This window comes from Schistocerca nitens, chromosome 1 (assembly GCF_023898315.1).
Source record: "Schistocerca nitens isolate TAMUIC-IGC-003100 chromosome 1, iqSchNite1.1, whole genome shotgun sequence".
Classification (NCBI taxonomy): domain Eukaryota; kingdom Metazoa; phylum Arthropoda; class Insecta; order Orthoptera; family Acrididae; genus Schistocerca; species Schistocerca nitens.
The window spans coordinates 864,503,489-864,518,474 of NC_064614.1; positions in this window are offsets into that span (position 1 = coordinate 864,503,489).

Here is a 14,986-nt window from a genome sequence, read left to right on the forward strand (position 1 = left end):
GCACACCTGAAATCACTCTTACTTCGGAAGACTTCTCAACATTGAGAATGACATGCTGCGTTCTGTTACCTAGGAACTCCTCAATCCAATCACACAATTGGTCTGATAGTCCATATGCTCTTACTTTGTTCATTAAACGACTGTGGGGAACTGTATCGAACGCCTTGCAGAAGTCAAGAAACACGGCATCTACCTGTGAACCCGTGTCTATGGCCCTCTGAGTCTCATGGACGAATAGCGCGAGCTGGGTTTCACACGACCGTCTTTTTCGAAACCCATGCTGATTCCTGCAGAGTAGATTTCTAGTCTCCAGAAAAGTCATTATACTTGAACATAATATGTGTTCCAAAATTCTACAACTGATTGACGTTAGAGATATAGGTCTATAGTTATGCATGAACCATGGACCTTGCCGTTGGTGGGGAGGCTTGCGTGCCTCAGCGTTACAGATGGCCGTACCGTAGGTGCAACCACAACGGAGGGGTATCTGTTGAGAGGCCAGACAAACATGTGGTTCCTGAAGAGGGGCAGCAGCCTTTTCAGTAGTTGCAGGGGCAACAGTCTGGATGATTGACTGATCTGGCCTTGTAACATTAACAAAAACGGCCTTGCAGTGCTGGTACTGCGAACGGCTGAAAGCAAGGGGTAACTACAGCCGTAATTTTTCCCGAGGACATGCAGCTTTACTGTGTGATTAAATGATTATGGCGTCCTCTTGGGTAAAATATTACGGAGGTAAAATAGTCCCCCATTTGGATCTCCGGGCGAGGACTACTCAAGAGGATGTCGTTATCAGGAGAAAGAAAACTGGCGTTCTACGGATCGGAGTGTGGAATGTCAGATCCCTTAATCGGGCAGGTAGGTTAGAAAATTTAAAAAGGGAAATGGATAGGTTAAAGTTAGATATAGTGGGAATTAGTGAAGTTCGGTGGCAGGAGGAACAAGACTTTTGGTCAGGTGATTACAGGGTTATAAATACAAAATCAAATAGAGGTAATGCAGGAGTGGGTTTAACAATGAATAAAAAAATAGGAGTGCAGGTTAGCTACTACAAACAGCATAGTGAACGCATTATTGTGGCCAAGATAGACACAAAGCCCATGCCTACTACAGTAGTACAAGTTTATATGCCAACTAGCTCTGCAGATGATGAAGAAATTGATGAAATGTATCACGAGATAAAAGAAATTATTCAGGTAGTGAAGGGAGATGAAAATTTAATAGTCATGGGTGACTGGAATTCGTCAGTAGCAAAAGGGAGAGAAGGAAACATAGTAGGTGAATATGGATTGGGGGGAAGAAATGAAAGAGGAAGCCGCCTTGTAGAATTTTGCACGGAGCATAACTTAATCATAGCTAACACTTGGTTCAAGAATCATAAAAGAAGGTTGTATACCTGGAAGAAGCCTGGAGATACTAAAAGCTATCAGATAGATTATATAATGGTAAGACAGAGATTTAGGAACCAGGTTTTAAATTGTAAGACATTTCCAGGGGCAGAAATGGATTCAGACCACAATCTCTTGGTTATGAACTGCAGATTGAAACTGAAGAAATTGCAAAAAGGTGGGTATTTAAGGAGATGGGACCTGGATAAACTGAAAGAACGAGAGGTTGTGCAGAGTTTCGGGGAGAGCATAAGGGAACAACTGACAGGAATGGGGGAAAGAAATACAGTAGAAGAAGAATGGGTAGCTCTGAGGGATGAAGTAGTAAACGCAGCAGACGATCAAGTAGGTAAAAAGACGAGGGCTAATAGAAATCCTTGGGTAACAGAAGAAATATTGAATTTAATTGATGAAAGGAGAAAATATAAAAATGCAATAAATGAAGCAGGCAAAAAGGAATACAAACGTCTCAAAAATGAGATCGACCGGAAGTGCAAAATGGCTAAGCAGGGATGGCTAGAGGACAAATGTAAGGATGTAGAGACTTGTCTCACTAGGGGTGGGATAGATACTGCCTACAGGAAAATTAAAGAGACCTTTGGAGAGAAGAGAACCACTTGTATGAATATCAAGAGCTCAGATGGCAACCCAGTTCTAAGCAAAGAAGGGAAGGCAAAAAGGTGGAAGGAGTATATAGAGGGTTTATACAATGGCGATGTACTTGAGGACAATATTATGGAAATGGAAGAGGATGTAGATGAAGATGAAATGGGAGATACGATACTGCATGAAGAGTTTGACAGAGCACTGAAAGATCTGAGTCGAAACAAGGGCCCGGGAGTAGACAACATTCCATTAGAACTACTGACGGCCTTGGGAGAGCCAGTCCTGACAAAACTCTACCATCTGGTGAGCAAGATGTATGAGACAGGTGAAATACCCTCAGACTTCAAGAAGAATATAATAATTCCAATCCCAAAGAAAGCAGGTGTTGACAGATGTGAAAATTACCGAACTATCAGTTTAATAAGTCACAGCTGTAAAATACTAACGCGAATTCTTTACAGACGAATGGAAAAACTGTTAGAAGCGGACCTCAGGGAAGATCAGTTTGGATTCCGTAGAAATGTTGGAACACGTGAGGCAATACTAACCTTACGACTTATCTTAGAAGAAAGATTAAGAAAAGGCAAACCTACGTTTCTAGCATTTGTAGACTTAGAGAAAGCTTTTGACAATTTTGACTGGAATACTCTCTTTCACATTCTAAAGGTGGCAGGGGTAAAATACAGGGGGCGAAAGGCTATTTACAATTTGTACAGAAACCAGATGGCAGTTATAAGAGTCGAGGGGCATGAAAGGGAAGCAGTGGTTGGGAAAGAAGTGAGACAGGGTTGTAGCCTCTCCCCGATGTTATTCAATGTGTATATTGAGCAAGCAGTAAAGGAAACAAAAAAAAAAATCGGAGTAGGTATTAAAATTCATGCTCTAGCTAAGATGGCGGCCACTGAGTGACGCGCGTTTCTTGGGCTCGCGAGTTTTTCCGCTCATTGAAGGTGTTACAGAGAAGTGCGGCAGTCCACAACGTGTGCATCCGACTAAACAAGAGTTACTTGCCGTGGTGTGTTGTTCTCCGTTGATTACCACAAGTGATAAGTGATAAGTGAGTGAAAAATGGGAAGAGCACGAGTAAGCGGCAGCAGGCGAGGCTACAGGGGTGCAGGCGGCGCGGGCGCCCGGTCTCCGGCGGCAGGTGAGGCCTCGCTTCCCGACATCGGGGAGCTCGTCCGGTCCCAGGTGAGTGCGGCGCTGCACAGCAAAGACACGCTAGACGTAATCGTGCAATCCATCACGGATTCTGTGACGGCCGCGGTCATGGACAAACTGCAAGAGTCTGTCGGGCGCAACAGCACCGAAATCCAGTATCTTAAAAAGTCCCTGGCCGCACAAGAGAAAAAAGCCGCCGACCTAGAAGCTAAACTGTCTGCGGCCACCGATGAAATCGAGCAGTATCAGCGAAGGAACAGCTTGCGCTTGTTCGGGGTAGCTGAAAACGATCGCGAAAACACCGACGACCTGGTCATTAGCCTCGTGCGTGAAAAACTTGGCGTGCGAATCGACGTGACCGATATTGACAGAAGCCACCGTGTTGGGCGCACGATACCAGGTGCCATGAAACCCAGGCCCATAATAATTAAATTTGTGTCATATCGGAAAAGAGCTGAAGTGTTTGCTCAGAAAAGAAAACTCGCCAAGAGTGGGGTTACCCTGAGGGAAGATCTGACGCGTGAAAGACTAAAAATTTTGAACACTGCGATCACACAGTTCGGCCTTCAAAATGTATGGACCCAGGATGGCAGGATCGTAGTCAAGATGGAAGGAGGGAGGAAAACGGTGACGAACATGTCCGAACTGAAAGACTGAGCGAAATCTCGCGAGACACAAAGTCTCATATTGTACTCTGTCTAATATAAGTTAATTAGTATTCTTTCTTTTCATTTTTTTACGTAAATATTGCTTCGTTAATTCTATAAGTACCATAAGTACTCTATTTAAAATCAGTCAATTGTTACACATAGATATTGCTTCTTTATTTGTGTATCATAAGTGCTCATGTATATTCATATTGTCAGTCAAACGGGAATTAACATTCACCATTAACAGGAATCTCCTTAAAACCGCCTTTCTATATCTGTTATTTTCATCCTCGTCACTACCACTACTACTACTATTATCTTTTTCGTAAGCACCACTGCCACTTTCCATCTTTCTTTTCGCTCCATTCTCCGATACCTCCAGCTTGTCTTTCACCTTTAGCCCACAGACGCTTGAGTCAGTCACGACCTTGGACACACCTGTAAATATGTCTTCCCCCGCGAAATCCAGCTTTTGTCCCTCTTCCGGCCAGCAGGTAAACGGAGCGCGGTCGGTCCTACAGGCGGCCACAATGGGACGGACCGGTTCCGGCGGCAGGCTCTTTGTGGCCCACGCGAACGCTCAGTCGCTAACGGCTCACTTCGACGAGTTCTGTAACCTGTTCTGCCAATCGCTGTTCCATATTATCCTCGTCTCTGAAACTTGGTTGAAACCAAACATCTCTTCCGACGCTATCCGAATCACTGGTTACACTCTCCTAAGGGCAGATCGTGAAACACGACGCGGGGGTGGTGTGGGTGCCTATGTTCGCTCTGATCTGAGACCTACTATACTATGCACATCGGATGCAAAGTGCGAAGGAGAAGCAGAGTTCTTGTTTTTCGATATAAATACATCAAATCAGAAACTGCTAATTGGAGTAATCTATAAACCTCCAAACGTCGGTGCTATGTCCTCCTTTCAGTCTGCCCTGTCCTCGCTCGTGACACTGTATGAACACATAATCATTATGGGCGACACAAACATCGACTTACAGTTAAAATCTCCCTCTGCAGAAAAACTAAGGAGACTGTTCCACTCCAATGATATGAGTTTAACACCGCTGGAACCAACTCATCACACGCCACACAGCCATACACTCATAGATATAATGGCAACAAAGCGACCAGATAAAATAATTCGCGCCAATCAGACATCCGCTCCAGGACTCTCTGCTCATGACGTGATATTCTTAAATTACTCAGTGCATACTACCAAAGAAAAATCTCACCTGGTAACCTACAGAAACCTAAAAAATGTTAACCATGACGCTCTTCAAAAGGATTGCTCAGACATCCCTTGGTATGATATAAGCAATGAACCGACTTTAGACGGAAAAATTCGGGAATTATGTCGCAAAATCATTGCACTGTATGATAAACATGCTCCTCAACGCACTGTCAAGGTAAAGAGAGCTCCCGCTCCGTGGCTCACCACTGCATTACGCCAGTTAATGAATAAACGTGATGCTGCACATAGGGCCTTCAAGCGTAACCCAACTCCCGAGGCGTACGAAGCTTATAGGAAACTCCGAAATAGAACCAAGCAGAGCGTGAGGAATGCCAAAATCAGACATGCCCGCTCTGTCGTATGCGGCATATCAAAACCTGCTGCACTGTGGAAAAAGCTGCGCAGTTTCGGTATAGGGAAGCGAAGATCTGACGCTGTTTATCAAGCGTCTGCAGAAGAATTAAACGATTTCTTCTCAACAGCTGTAAACTGCCACGCAGCGACAAATTACCAGCCCCAAAATATCAATCTCTCGAGAGACAAGTTTTTCCTAAAACATGTCACTACCGGCACAGTACACAAGGCAATTACGAGAATCTCTTCCGAGGCAGTAGGAAATGATGGAGTGAGCATTGGCATGATCAAGAACGTCGTAGACACTATTACTCCAGTTATCACAGACATCTTCAACCTGTCTCTTGTCAGTAGTACATATCCTACTGAGTGGAAGCAAAGTTTAATTCAACCTATACCCAAGACTGACAACCCTAAGTCGCCAGGTGACTACAGGCCGATCAGCATACTACCTGCAATATCTAAAGCCCTAGAATACATCGTCCATGAACAGCTCACGGATTACCTCAAAACTCATAACATCCATGACAAATATCAGTCAGGCTTTCGAAAGCACCATAGTACAGCAACTGCATTAATCAAAGTAACTGATGACATTAAACATGCTATGGACAGACGTGAAGCTACCATCCTAACACTGCTTGACTTTAGCAAGGCTTTTGATACAGTTGACTTTGATATATTACTAATTAAAATGAAGCAGCTGAATTTCTCAAACAGCACAATACACTGGTTCGACAGCTACCTCTAAAACAGAAGTCAACAAGTCATTTGTGGGTCGGAAAAGTCATCATGGAAAAACGTGCGCTCTGGAGTTCCCCAAGGCTCCGTCCTTGGTCCATTACTCTTCTCACTGTACATTAATGATATTTCTTCAGTGATTCACTCCTGCAACTACCATCTATATGCCGACGACATCCAACTGTACATAAGTGCAAGCCCCAAGAACATTGCTGACGCAGTAGCGAGTATGAACACAGATCTTTGCTCTGTTTCTCGATGGGCACAGAACCTAGGTCTGAAACTAAACCCCAAGAAATCCCAGGTCATACTTATATCTCATCCAAAGTTAATCAGTCGGTACTTTCACGAAACAGTCCCTCAAATACACCTCAATGGTACCCAACTACCATACCAAAAAACAGTAAAAGACCTTGGAATAATCTTGGATGAACACCTAAACTGGGAAGAACAAACAGTTACAGCTTGCCGGAAATCGCTCTCCTCCCTACATGCAATTCAGAAATTTAGAAAAATATTTCCAACCCATGTTAAACAAAAATTAGTCCAAACACTAGTCTTGCCTAATCTTTACTACTGTGATGTAGTTCAACACGGCACAAATAGTGAAAATTCGAGACGCCTCGAGCTAGTGATGAACGCTTGCGTTAGATACGTATGCAATATACGGTTGTATGATCATATCAGTCCTTCATACTCCCAGCTAGGTTGGATACGCCCACATAAGGCACGCGATCTCCACACGATGTGCTTACTTCATCGATTTCTTAGCCACTGGTGCCCCCAATACTTATCTTCTCACATTAAACACCTATCATCATTCCACAACCGCAATACCAGATCGGATACGTCTAGCATCTTGGCTGTACCTTTACATAACACAAAATCTTTCTCCATGTCATTCTCCATCTCAGCCATACGACTATGGAACGCGCTCCCCTGTGATCTGCGTCTTATCCGGAACCACTCAACATTCAAGAGTGAACTCAAGACTTACATATTAGGGACGGTATAGCCACCATTGTTGGGCCCCTCTCATCTCTTTCTTTCTCCTCTCCATCATAGCTTCGAATTTTACCATTCTATTTCTCTTCCTCTAACCTATCTACCTCTTCTATATCTCTTTCACCCCATTCTATCGTCTTATGTCTCTGCTTGATGAGAATAACTCACAAGCTGCAAGAATATAACGAGAAAATTCCCAACTAGCAATAGGACTGACATTCATAAAAGAAAAATATGTTTACTTTCGTATACATAGTCATTATTATTATTATTATTACTATTATTATTATTCTTGATTGTTATAATTAATTTTTGATTGTTATAATTATCATTGTACTACGTTAATAATCTCTATTTTTTTCTTAACATTAATACTGTATAACATGTAATATGTCCTTAATGTTCTGTAGAAACTGAAATTTGTTGAATCTGAGTATGCCTGGTTAGGTGTAAGAGAGGGCCTGAAGGCCCTAATCTTGCCAGGTAAAATAAATGCATAAATAAATAAAATAAAAACTTTGAGGTTCGCCGATGACATTGTAATTCTGTCAGAGACAGCAAAGGACTTGGAAGAGCAGTTGAACGGAATGGACTGTCTTGAAAGGAGGATATAAGATGAACATCAACAAAAGCAAAACGAGGATAATGGAATGTAGTCAAATTAAATCAGGTGATGCTGAGGGAATTAGATTAGGAAATGAGACACTTAAAGTAGTAAAGGAGTTTTGCTATTTATGGAGTAAAATAACTGATGATGGTTGAAGTAGAGAGGATATAAAATGTAGACTGGCAATGGCAAGGAAATCGTTTCTGAAGAAGAGAAATTTGTTAACATCGAGTATAGATTTAAGTGTCAGGAAGTCGTTTCTGAAAGTATTTGTATGGAGTGTAGCCATGTATGGAAGCAAAACATGGACAATAACTAGAATGGACAAGAAGAGAATAGAAGCTTTCGAAATGTGGTGCTACAGAAGAATGCTGAAGATAAGGTGGGTAGATCACGTAACTAATGAGGAAATATTGAATAGGATTGGGGAGAAGAGAAGTTTGTGGCACAACTTGACTAAAAGAAGGGATCAGTTGGTAGGACATGTTTTGAGGCATCAAGGGATTACAAATTTAGCATTGGAGGGCAGCGTGGAGGGTAAAAATCGTAGAGGGAGACCAAGAGATGAATACACTAAGCAGATTCAGAATGATGTAGGTTGCAGTAGGTACTGGGAGATGAAGAAGCTTGCACAGGATAGAGTAGCATGGAGAGCTGCATCAAACCAGTCTCAGGACTGAAGACCACAACAACAATAACAGTTATACAAATCTGTTCGACATCCCGTCTTGAAAACGGGGATGACCTGTGCCCTTTTCCAATCCTTTGTAATGCTACGCTCTTCTAGAGACCTATGGTACACCACTGCAAGAAGGGGGGCAAGTTCCTTCGCGTACTCTGTGTAAAATCGAACTGGTATCCCATCAGGTCCAGCGGCCTTTCCTCTTTTGAGCGATTTTAATTGTTTCTCTATCCCTCTGTCGCCTATTTCAATATCTACCAATTTGTCATCTGTGTGACAACCTAGAGAAGGAACTACAGTGCAGTCTTCCTCTGTGAAATAGCTTTGGAAAAAGACATTTAGTATTTCGGCCTTTAGTCTGTCATCCTCTGTTTCAGTACCATTTTGGTCACAGAGTGTCTGGACATTTTATTTTGATTCACCTACCGCTTTGACATAAGACCAAAATTTCTTAGGATTTTCTGCCAAGTCAGTACATAGAACTTTACTTTCGAATTCATTGAACGCCTCTCGCATAGCCCTCTTCACACTACATTTCGCTTCGCGTCATTTTTGTTTGTCTGCAAGGCTTTGGCTATGTTTATGTTTGCTGTGAAGTTCCCTTTGCTTCCGCAGCAGTTTTCTAACTCGGTTGTTGTACCACGGTGGCTCTTATCCATCTCTTACGATCTTGCTTGGCACATACTCATCTAATGCATATTGTACGATAGTTTTGAACTTTGTCCACTGATCCTAAACACTATCTGTACTTGAGACAAAACTTTTGTGTTGAGCCATCAGGTACTCTGTAATCTGCTTTTTGTCACTTTTGCTAAACAGAAAAATCTACCTACCTTTTTTAATATTTCTATTTACGGCTGAAATCATCGTTGCCGTAACCACTTTATGATCGCTGATTCCTTGTTCTGCGTTAACTGTTTCAAATAGTTCGGGTCTGTTTGTCACCAGAAGGTCTAATATGTTATCGCCACAAGTCGGTTCTCTAACTGCTCAAGGTAGTTTTCAGATAAAGCACTTTAAAAAATTTCACTGGATTCTTTGTCCCTGCCACCCGTTATGAACGTTTGAGTCTCCCAGTCTATATCCGGCAAATTAAATTCTCCACCCAGAACTATAACATGGTGGGGAAATGTACTCAAAATATTTTCCAAATTATCCTTCAGGTGCTCAGCCACAACAGCTGCTGAGCCAGGGGGCCAATTATCATATCAGAGCCTGCCTTAACCATGACCTTCAACCAAATCATTTCACATTTCGGATCTCTGTCAATTTCCTTCGATACTATTGCACTTCTTATCGCTATAAACACGCCTCCCCCTTCACTGTCCACCCTGTCTCTGCGGTATACATTCCAATCTGAGTTTAGGATTTCATTACTGTTAATGTCTGTCTGGTTTCAGCCAACTTTCTGTCCCTAGTACTATATGGGCATTGTGACCGTTTATTAATGAGAGCAGTTCTGGGACCTTTCTATAGATGCTCCTGCAGTTTACTATTAGCACATTAATATTGTTATTCCCTGTTGCATTTTGCCTACTCCTACCTTGCCGCGTCTCAGGAGGCGTCTTGTTGGGCCTAGGGAGGGAATTCTCTAACCTAAAAAACCCCCATGTGCACTCCACATGTACTCCGCTACCCTTGTAGCCGCTTCCGGCGTGTAGTGCACGCCTGACCTATTCAGGGGGACCCTACATTTCTCCACCCGATAGCGGAGGTCGAGAAATTTGCACCCCAGATCTCCGCAGAATCGTCTGAGCCTGTGGTTTAAGCCTTCCACTCGGCTCCAAACCAGAGGACCGTGGTCGGTTCTGGGAACGATACTACAAGTAGTTAGCTCTGATTCCACCCCGCGAGCGAGGCTTTCCGCCTTCACCAATTCCGCCAACCGCCTGTACGAACTGAGGATGACCTCTGAACCCAGACGGCAGGAGTCATTTTTGCCGACATGAGCAACAATTTGCAGTTGGGTGCACCCAGTGCTCTCTATCGCCACTGGTAGGGCCTCCTCCACATCTCGGATGAGGCCCCCGGCAAGCAGACAGAGTGAACACTGGCTTTCTTCCCCGACCTTTCCGCTATGTCCCTAAGGGGCTCCATCACCCGCCTAATGTTGGAGGTCCCAATAACTAAAAAAAACCCTCCCCCTGTGTGCCTGCTCAGACCTTGCTGAAGGAGCAGCCACATGTCCACTCACAGGCAGAGCGGGCGATGCCACACGGCCAGCCTCCACATTTACGCTCCGCCTCGTGCGCCGCTAACGCCGCTGAACCCGCCACTCCCCTTGGGGAGAGGGTGGCCCAACCGCGCCCGGTACCTGTGAAGATGTCTCGACAGCAGGGACTGTGGGTGAAGCATGTAACACCTGGGGTGTACCTTGCGACGCACCAGACTCTCCACAGCCACTACACTCCGAGGCAGCAGCCTGAAGATGGCTGACCGCGGTCGTCAACATGCTCAGCTGTTCGCGAACAGTGGCCAGCTCCTCCTGCATCCGTACACAGCAGTCGCACATCCTATCCATCCTAAGGAATCAACTTACTGAAGAGATTTAAACAACTTTTAACTAAACTGTTAATTCACTAAAGGCGGCTGATGGTTGACTAGACACTTCTTGTAGAAAACAATGAAAATAGCACTACCTGTCTCTGGACTGTATTGAAAACAAACACTAGCACTACCGGCACTATGGTTGACTAAAGTGACTCTCTCTGACTGTATTCAAAACAAACACGAAATCTATGGAACACTATTAAAAGTAAAACTCATGGAAAATGAAGTGACAAGTAAGAAAAATACAGTTAATACTTAAATTAAGGTAGCTCGCCGCACAGCAGACATGAAGCAGACGGCGGTTAGGACAACACTGACACTACTGGCACTATACTAAAGAACTGCAATCCACTTTCTGATTCATTACACAAATATTTGAACTCTTGTATTTACGTATTCATTTCTGTTAATTACTTGTAAATTTTGTTTCTTTTGTCAGAACTGTTATCAGTCATGTAAACATTACTGTATTTACTGTTCACACATGATTTGTGATGATACATATACACCACTTGAAATTAGGTAATATTGTAATTCACTGAAAATATCAGTTAATCTAAAAATAAAGTAATTATTTCAATAAAGAAGACTTAATAACAACATGTTACTAAAACTCAATATCTTAAACTCTCAGATGTAATCAATGATTACTTTGTTTTTTTTGAACCATCATTGTATATTTACAGTTCATCATGTACGACAGTGTGATCTAATTAAAATGAAATTTACTTCTATAAACTGGTTTTTTGTAATTTCAACACTAAGTATGCCTGCTGTGATTGTCAAAATTTTATAAATAGTTGGGTACTTTGTGATGAAGCAAGCTGGCATCTTTTTACTTCCCCTCTTGTTTTACCATCTGCCTTGTTAAATTCATTTTTTACTAATTATCATTAACATACATGAATATAATCTGCATTTTCTTAAAGGCGAAAAGTTGTCCCTCAGTTTAAAGAATATAGAATATAACACCAGATCTAATTTTGTGGTTATTTTTGTGAATGTCATCAATTTCGTAATTTATTTTGACTACTCCTAGGTAATTTCTTTCATTATAGGGTGAAATCAGCAATTTTTCCATGACTTAGAATTGTTGACTTACAAACAAATTATAAACCTTTGGAGTAACAACCACTAGTATTCTTAAAGTATTTATTTGGCTCCATTCAAATATATGAAAGCAAAGCCAGTCCTTAATTAATTCCAAAGAATTGATCAGTTTTGTCAAAAGTATTTTTTTGTACACCTACATCTGTTAATTTCATCATTTAAACAGATAATTTGGCCTAGTAGAAGAAACTGTTAAAAAGAATTTTTTCTAAATATTCAGTTAATTGGATCAGTTATGTTTTAATTGTAATATCTGCCAACTTAAACATCGAACAATGTGTAGTTTCAGTGCCTATTATTGTGATATATAAAGGCCCAATTTTTGGTACTGAGACAGTCAGTCCACTGCCAATTTTCAGACAAGGAAACTGTGTTGGTTAGGTCAATAACAATGCATCAACTTAATTGTGAAATAAGTGTATCACAAATAGGCCGTGTGTTAAAACAATGACAGTATCTGTTCAATACGTACTGTATTATTCTGCAAGAACTGTGTAGTTAGGTTTTTACAGCTCATAGATGTTCAATGGTAAAGTATTGTAGCAGTATGCTGACGTTAGCCTGCAATCTATTAATGAAGCTTAAAAGTTAACCAGTAGTGAACTGGCCATATTAACTTTGCAATATTAAGGGGGGAGCAAGGGGGGGGGGGGGGGGGGCTGTTGTGGTGAACAGTGAAAGAAGTACTGTAAAACGCAACTGTGCAACTGTCAGCTACATTTACAGTAGTCAGTGTTGAACTTCCATCCCCATTTTTGAGCCAGTAAAGTCAGTATCTGTCTCAGTGTTCTCTAGTTAGCTGTCAATTGTTGTTACTCAACGTCAGTTAATTCAGAAAAAATACTAAATTTCATTAAAAAAAGTCAGTCAAATGTTAAACAGCGTGTTTGAGTTTTCATTTGAAATGCATAAAATAATGCCTCACACAACTAAAACCTGGAACATACTTGTTTATAGCACCCCCATTGTTTACAGATGAAACTTAGATATGATGATTATTTACTGTACATTATTGCTATCCAATATGGCTTATGCATTATACAGTTTGTCATTTAATAGAAGCAGAACACAGTTATAACCTTCATATTCATAAAAGAACTGATAGCAAAGGTTATTACTTTATTGATTTATTTGAGCCATAAGAAATACAATACAAGGTTATTACTACTAAAATCAAATTAAATAAAATGTTAGTAAATCTAAAAATGAAATATTTACTAAGTTAATTAAAACTTAATGATTTAATTTTGTTGCCCTGTGTCTTGCTTTATTATGTTCCATATAGATTTAATTCTTTTATGAAATTATTAATTTCAGACAGAGCATATATACTTTTAGACTTTCAGTGACCTTTCTTAATAACATGGAGTAATTTCTGTAGCATGCAGCAAAAGTGAAATATTCACTTGTTCTTGTTGACATGTAAACTCTACTTTTCTGTTTACAAGATACTTTAATCCCATTTGTGATCCACTTTAATCCCATTTGTGATCCACGGTTTTGCAGGGCTTTTCAATGTTCTTTCTGATTAGTTTACTGGAAAAGCTATATTTTAATATGACACAGACTTGTTGTGGAGAATGTCTACTTTGACAAATTGCATTTTTTCTTTACAAATTTCATACCAGTCTACCTTTTTCAAGTTATTTTTAAAATCTGGAGTCATTAATAATTGGTCGCCATAGTGATATCTCAACACTGTATGGCAATATATAGCTTAGCCTAATTACCAGTGCATTGTAACATCAGAGTCCTGTAATTGATGGGTATACATTTATTTGGTTAATTTGAACCCCACTACTAAAAGTACATTTATTTAACGTGACATAACAATAGTTAGGCAACATCTTGCATAAACTGTAAACACTTCACAGAACACCTATCTTACCCTCACTTTCCTAGTTTTAACTAACGTTTCATTCACTTCTGCTACAACAAAAGATTACATTTTAATGACCCGTCAGTATCAAGATTGACACAAATCAATTCCTAAATCTACTTCTACATCTATACTCTGCAAATCACTGTGAAGTGCATGGCAGAAAGAACTTTCCATTGTACCCATTATTAGGGCTTTTTCCAGCCCCACTCACTTATAAAGAGAGGGAAGAATGACTGAAATGCCTATGTGTGTGCAGCAATTAATCCAATCTTGATCTCATGATCCTTATGGGAGGAATACACAGGAGCTCAAAGTATATCCCTAGATTCATCATTTAAACCTGGTTATAACTTTTTAAGTAGGTTTTCTCAGGACAATTTGTGTGTCTGCTAATTCAGTTTCTACAGCATATCTGCAGCACTCTTCCATGAGTGCTGCTGTTCTCTGTCTATGCCTATGTCCTCTGTTATTCCTATTTGGTTTGGTTCCCACATATTTGAATGGGATGTGTTACACAATCGATTTTTAAGCAATCTACTTTGTAGATTGATTGCACTTCCCTGTAACATAGTTGGTGAAAGAAGATACTTGACATCTGAAGTTGCCTACCTGAATTAATCTTGCAATGCAGTTTTTTATATGTCTATATGGCCATGTCTCATTGTTGTCACAGCTCCACAGAAAACTCTTGTTTGGCTGCAGCTATTGTGCTTCATAGCAGAGAATTGGCAACAATACTGCCAGCTGTCAGGAATCTTCTTACTATAGCAATCTATGAATGAACCAAAGACTGACATGATTGAGTCCATTAATTGACCCATTTCATGTTCCTACAAATTGTTACACACAGGGACTTGTTCACAGATTCCATTTGTGACTCACTGATACTGTAGTTATAGGATACTACATTTTTTACTTTGTGAAGCACACAATTTAAGATTTTTGAATACTATAGCGGTTTCACAAGCTGTGTGCCACTTCATAATCTTATCATGATCTGACTGCAGTTTTTTTCAGACAGT